Source organism: Strigops habroptila, chromosome 5 (assembly GCF_004027225.2).
Source record: "Strigops habroptila isolate Jane chromosome 5, bStrHab1.2.pri, whole genome shotgun sequence".
NCBI classification, from domain to species: domain Eukaryota; kingdom Metazoa; phylum Chordata; class Aves; order Psittaciformes; family Psittacidae; genus Strigops; species Strigops habroptila.
In genome coordinates this window covers 7393548-7400237 of record NC_044281.2, presented here as the reverse complement: position 1 = coordinate 7400237, position 6690 = coordinate 7393548, and the positions used below count along the sequence as shown (strand labels likewise).

At 38.5% G+C, this 6690-nt stretch overlaps 1 protein-coding gene across 2 annotated transcripts in view; it reads left to right on the top strand.

Moving 5' to 3' along the window:
* The first annotated feature begins 4309 nt into the window (after window positions 1–4309).
* TFPI (tissue factor pathway inhibitor) overlaps window positions 4310–6690 on the top strand; it is a 42053-nt gene continuing 39672 nt past the window's right edge. For both annotated transcript variants that reach the window (XM_030487213.1, XM_030487215.1), the window contains exon 1: window positions 4310–4534. The gene's annotated coding sequence lies outside the window, so the exon portion shown is untranslated. The remainder of the gene's footprint in view (window positions 4535–6690) is intronic.

Here is a 6690-nt window from a genome sequence, read left to right as displayed (position 1 = left end):
GAATCATTTTCATTTCTGAATACCACGTATTTAGCACTATGGTTAAGTATAGCATAGTCTGCTAAAGCCCATCCACTTTTTATGAATAAAGATGCACTGTATAGGAGAGTTGGAATTTCCTTCCATCCCTTTCAGCCTTGGCACGACCACCAGTCCAAACTGATCACAGACATTCCAGAAGACAGCGACGCTGCTCCAGTCCTCTGAAACTATTTGGTTAGTTATTAACCCTTGTCTTCCATTCTCTTGATGTCTTGATGGCTCTAACAACACTCCCAGTGTAAAACCAGTTATAGCTTGGCAACTATGATGGAAAGGTAGGCTATATATACCATGCAGATAATGGGGAGAGGAGGGTGGAGTATCTGACCTGAAGTCACTGTCATGATCAAGAAAGAATCAGTAGGTTTTGACCTGTGGGTTGTAAGCATTTTTCAAATCCTAAGACTACTACAATTAGGACTTTTATCCTTGCCTACCTTCTGCAGACCAGTAGTCAAGACAAAGCTAGGGGATGTTCTGGGATGGGACATTCTCTCCTGTTTTTGCTTTTGGAGAAGATGGAGCTATCACCAGACAGAGCTCCACAGTGAGAGATACCAACTAAACATGGAGTTGAAAGATTTTTCTTATGGTTTCATGGTAGCCAGTGTGCCTTTTCAAGCAGTGTCTGTTGGTTCATCAGGCTGACCTCTTGCATAAAGCTTCCCCCATTATTTTTTTTTGTATTCCCTGATCTTCCAATTGGTGGGTAGCAGTTGCACTGTCAGAAGGCTAAAATCTAGTCATCTCAGCTTTGATCTCTCCAGAGCCAAACTACCTTTGAGTATTGGAAGAATTTATACACAGCATTTTTTTATGGTATCTCTGGTTTAGTTTACTTTAGCTGTACTTTTGCATATATCTGCTTATTGATACATAGTGAGATATAGAGGTTATGAAAAATGGAGCTGTAAGTAAATTTTCCTCCTTTTTTTGACAGAAATGCAGTATTAACTGTGCTCATGTCAGATTTCTTTATGGAAGTTTTTGATGATACGAATGATCTGGAATGCATTCAGTAGCACTGGTCTTGTGTACTGTTCTTCAGACCTTCCTGCTGGGTCTTTTCTGCACATCTCCAATCTGTGATGTTCTGGGGTTGTAATCTCTGAGTAAAGCTATTCTGGCTATAGAAGAGTCATATAAATGCTTTCTGGACCTTCCCTTGACTCCCAAACCCAAGTGATTTCAAAATAGGCCATCAGAAAGCAGCTTTTGTAAGGGGGCTGGAATAGTAGGCTTGTACTGCCACTGCTGCATGCCAGTATAATCTGTGAATAACAACCAGAATTTCATAGATAGCCTGCTGATGTATATACTGTTATCGTGGTTTAAGCCCAGCCTGTAACTCAGAACCACGCAGCCGCTCGCACACTCCCCGCACTTCTTCACACACACAGACCCCCCACCCCCCCAGAGGGATGGGGAGGAGAATCGGAAGAATGTAAACCCCACGGGTTGAGATAAGAGCAGTCCAGTAACTAAGGTATAACACAAAACCACTACTGCTACCACCAATAATAATAATGATAAGGGAAATAACAAGGGGAAAGAATACGATTGGTCACCATCTGCTGACCGATACCCAGCCCAACCCGAGCAGTGATCTGGCCTTCTGGGTAACTCTCCCAGTTTATATACTGGGTATGATGTGCTGTGGTATGGAATACTCCTTTGGCTAGTTTGCATCAGGTGTCCTGTCTCTGCTTCCTCCCGGCTTCCCATGCCCCTCCTCACTGGCAGAGCATGAGACTGAAAGTCCTTGATTGGAGTAAGCATTACTCAGCAACAACTAAAAACATTGGTGTGCTATCAGCACCGTTCTCAGACTAAAGTCAAAAACACAGCCCTGCACCAGCTGCTAAGGAGAAAAATGACTGCTACAGCTGAACCCAGGACAACTGTAAATGGTCTTTTCTCACAAAGATTCAATAATATGTACAGTTCCTACTATTGCATAATTAGCCAGAGTTTGACTCTGTGACTTGACCTCAGAAGTCGTGTGAAATTACGATCTTCTGAATTATCATCTTTGTATTGGCAGTTGGTTCTTGTAGCGTATACTATAAATAAATATGAAGAGAGAACATAATGTCACATACTCAAAGGTTAGAAATTCCTAAGTAAGGACTTTTGGGCTCTTCAGAACAGCAACAAAGCTTAATGAAAATAACCCCAGTTAGTTTGGTGATCTCTTAAGAAACTAGGTTGGTGAGTTTTGTGATTTTCATGAGTTTTACTTTTTGAGAGGATTCTAGACTCCCATAGGACTTTAGAGAAGTGCTTTTCAGTGACTAGTTTTAGTGCTCAAATTTCAACTTGCTTATCACAAAAGCGCCTTCTAAAAAGGAACAAAAATGTTTTTTAGAATTGTAGGGGCTTTTTTCACTGTGGACCTTTAACTGTTGACAACTGTCTTAAGCTATCAGCAGGTTTCAGGGCAAGTCAGAGATTAATGTGATTGTTTAGGCCAGGTCATAGCTGAATGGAATTCTTTTATCTCACTAAAGGTTCAAATAAGTTTTGTTTCCATCTTAAAACTCTGATTCCAGTTTCAGCTGCAGCCTTTTATGTTATAGCTATAATGCAAAGGAGTCCAGAGACCTTTCTGAAAACTAAATTAGGAGGACTGCATGTGGGAACTGGAGAGGCATTAACAGAATAGAAAGCAAAAATATTCACCTTAAAATGAAATACTGTTTCCTTTGAACTTTTCTTTTGGATATGTGTTTCTTTTGCACATGGAGGTATTTTTACTCTTATCCTGTTTTATTATTTATCAAAGATTTCTTAATCTAGCTTTTAATCAAAATAAAGTGTTGCATTCTCTTACATCTTCCCTACAGTAGTTTTGACCAGGTCAGGTCCCTAGACTTGGAATATATTTGTATGGACTGGTAAATTCAGACCATTCAGTATCTGGTGTTACTAAAAAAGAAAGCAGCTTACCTGTAAATTACTTTAAGTTTGAACTATCTCTGTTCATCCACACAGGTGCATTCTAAGAAAAGCAAAATGAAGAAGTATCTAATTTTTTTTGAAATCTAGTTGGTTTTGTTCTATTGTAGATGTACCAACTGAGATTTCTTTAAATCATCATGTCATTTTAATATATCTGTTTTGGGCTGTCTTACTTGTGACCCTGAAGGAGATTTATGGATAGCACTGATACATACTAATTCTTAACACATGGACCCCCAAAGTATGTTTTTCAGAGGGTTGATGTTGCACAAATTTCAGACCAGACATTTCGTTCAACTGACTTCTCCTGGGCTGGGTTGCTTCTTGCTTTATCTGAGCAGGGAGTTGGTAATACGTATGGTAGAAGCCCACCCCCAGCATTTTAAACTGCCCCTTTCTGAGTGCTTCTAGTCCATTTCAGGACGGTTAATCCATTTGACCCAGTTAATAGTGGGCAGAGTCACCTGACTACTGACTTTGCCCTGGAAATTATTACACACATTCTTACAGTCAGGAACAGCAGACAGGAGATTTAAGAAGCTGCCAGGAGCACTTCTGTTTGTTTCAGAGATTGTTAACCTGCTAACTGACTGTGAGAAACTTCCAATGTGTTTCAGGATGGTGATGGACAGATGATTATAGATCTTTAATGAAAGTAATTTAACTCACCTCTTTGTCTTTGATCAGAAATAATTGCAATTAAGTTAGAGCTACTAACTGTGTAAGTTACTGTACTTCAGTTGTTACTTCCGTCTCTGTTGCTGTTTAATTCACTATCTGGGAAATTCTCATCCTTAGTTTCCAGGACCAAGATTCTGGTCACGTGTCTCTACATTCACAAGTTACAAGGTCTCAGTCTTACTGCTGGAGTCTCTTTCCTGTCTTCAGCCATGGTACTCCTAATGATGATTAACTTTAGTTTTAGTACATAGTATCATGGTTCATATATAAACGGTATATGCTAGCTGAAGACAGAATAGCTTTTGTAGTACAGCTCTAGATACTGTGATGAACGCAGCCCAGATCTACAGTGAATAGCATGCCTTTATTTAAAAACAGACAAAACCCAAAACCAAAAGTAAGCCACAACCTATTTCTCTTAAATAGGCAATGAGTATGGCATCCTAATGAGCCATATCAAAGCCTGAAAGGTATAATGAATAATATATCTTACGCTTTTAAAGAATGAGATTGCTTCTCATTCTTTAAAAGTGCTTTTCATTTTAGCTAGTGCTGTTTAGAAAACAGTTGGTCTAAACCACAAGGCAGATCAGAAAACTTTAAACAGGAAGCGTCCCTGCGCTGCTGCAGATCCCTGACTTCTACCCAGAGTGAACCCATGTGCTATGCAAAAAGCAAGAACAACGACTAGCTGATTAATCCTCCGGCAAGAGCCTGCTCTAGGAAGATCAGGTTGCAATCCTTCCTTTGTAGCTTTACACCACACCCCTTCAATGTGAATTAGCAGGGGAGGATCCTATTCAGCACTGATTCAGGAATTCTTTCTTCAAGAACTGTTGCTAGGCGTTTGGTGAGTACTTTGTACAAACTTTGTTTTATGTGAGAGAGCTTTTTTTCCTTTAGCTGGCAGAAAGGAGTACCTACTAGTATGTTTTCTTTAGAATGTGGTAGATGGAGGAGTTAGATGTTTAGATTCAAAGTCCAGCAATGAATGCTGCAAAAAGGGAGACTTTTTTTCTCTGTAAATTTGAAACTGTAGAACAGTTAATATACTTTCATGATTACTAATACAACTGACCTTTTGTTGTCAGAATCTCAGGCTAAGGTATTTTGAGCTCCAAGATGATTCTTTGAAAGTAAGCCATCCTAAAGATGAATATGTAAATTTTGATCAATAGCTGGAGTTTGGAAAAAAGCTTTTGTTTTTTTAAACAATTTTTCCACTACAGTAGCTCAAATGGAGGCTTGATTCAGGCAGAGTGGTCTGCCATGCTATTTTAAATCCTTCTAAGGCATGTAACATTTGAAGCAGTTAATATTTTGAGAAGTACAAGAACATTTTAGGAGAATAAAATTAAGCTGATGTTACTGTATGGCAATTTCACTCACAGTGTATATTGAAACCCTCAAAAAACTATAAACAATGAGGAGGGTAGTGAATGAGGCTTACAGTGTTGCCACTGTAACAAACAAACACCCCACCACCACTCCCCCAAAACCCCAGAATATTATTGGTGATTTGTTTTCATATTTTACTTGGAAAAATTGACATAAACATCATTTTTAGTAGCTGTGTAGTTAAAAACAGTGATACTAGCTTGTATTAAAAAAAAAAATAAAAAAATAGCTAGAATCTAGATAACCATTTTGTAGAATATCTAAATGCAATTTAAATGAGGAAAAGACATGTAACAATGGGAAGAGTGGAGTAGGGAGAACAATAGTAATTTGGATGGGGAGGAGTATGTGACTCAGCACCCTAGAAATTAGTCATCAAAGTACTTTATGGAAAACATGTAAAGATATAAACCTTACTTCCTGAATGTCTTATGTCCAGATGCAAAGACAGGAAGTCCAGCTGTCAGTATAGATATGAACAGCAAAGGCATGCTGTAGGAATTGGTAGGCACATGCTTGGGAAAAAATTGTGAGCCTTTCTTCTGCTCATTATTTAATTCTACTAGGAGAGAGCTTGTGATTGTGAAGGCAGCAAGTATCTAGATCCACAGTAAATGTATGTGTTTAGGCTGAATTTGAGAATTTTAAGCACATTTACTTAGTGTGAAATGCACACAGAGGAGGTAAAGATGATTAAAACACATTCTGCTCTGGCCTTTTCTACTGTCAATTATGTCCCATGTGAATAGGTTCATTAAAAAGTAGTCATGTGGGCAACTGCTTTGATAAATCCATTACTTTGAAATTTTCCTAACTTTTATGCTGGAGAGTCTCTAAGTGTGTTTTAAATTGACTTTCAGTAATCTTTATGTTTATCCTTACATTGTGCATTGCATAGTTTGTAACCTGGAGGTTTAACGTATTTCAGCTGTCCAGAGTAGTTTTATGACCTTTAGTACATTTAGCCTTTTCATGCAGTGCCCACATTTACTAATACTGCTAGTGAAAACTCAGTTGTTACTCATGCAGGTAATATTCTAAATGTAGAATAATTGTAAGTTGAAGTTTTATGATCTTCTTGGCTCAGGATATATAGAACAATTAATGGCATTGACTTTATCCGTAATCTCATCAGAGAGTTAACTTCAAAAGTTTAATGTTAAAACCTTATAAATTGTTGGTATCTAATTTAGGGTTTCGTGTCAGATCTACAGGGCAATGAGGGAGAGTGTACAAAAAGGAGGCAGATATTCTGTCAGAAATAAAATTTTTAAGAGACTGGGGTGGAAAAGTGCTCCAAGATACAGTGTCTGGGAAACAAAGCAAAGTTGTAAAAGAACAGACTTCCTAACAGGCTTTCAGAGAACATGTCCAGAGCCTTTAGTGAGTTTAATATCTCACCTCTGGCTAGACCAGACCCACAGTTACAGAAGGAGAGTTACTGGATTCCAGATCTAGCTTCAAGGACTGTTTATATGTTTCTCCAAACACCCTTCCAAGTGTATGAACAGGAGCAGATACCAGCACTCAGATTGTTCTCCAGTAAAGAGGCACTGATAGCCTTTATGCTATTCTTCTGACTGTGGATTTTGAATTACTTTTAGGGCA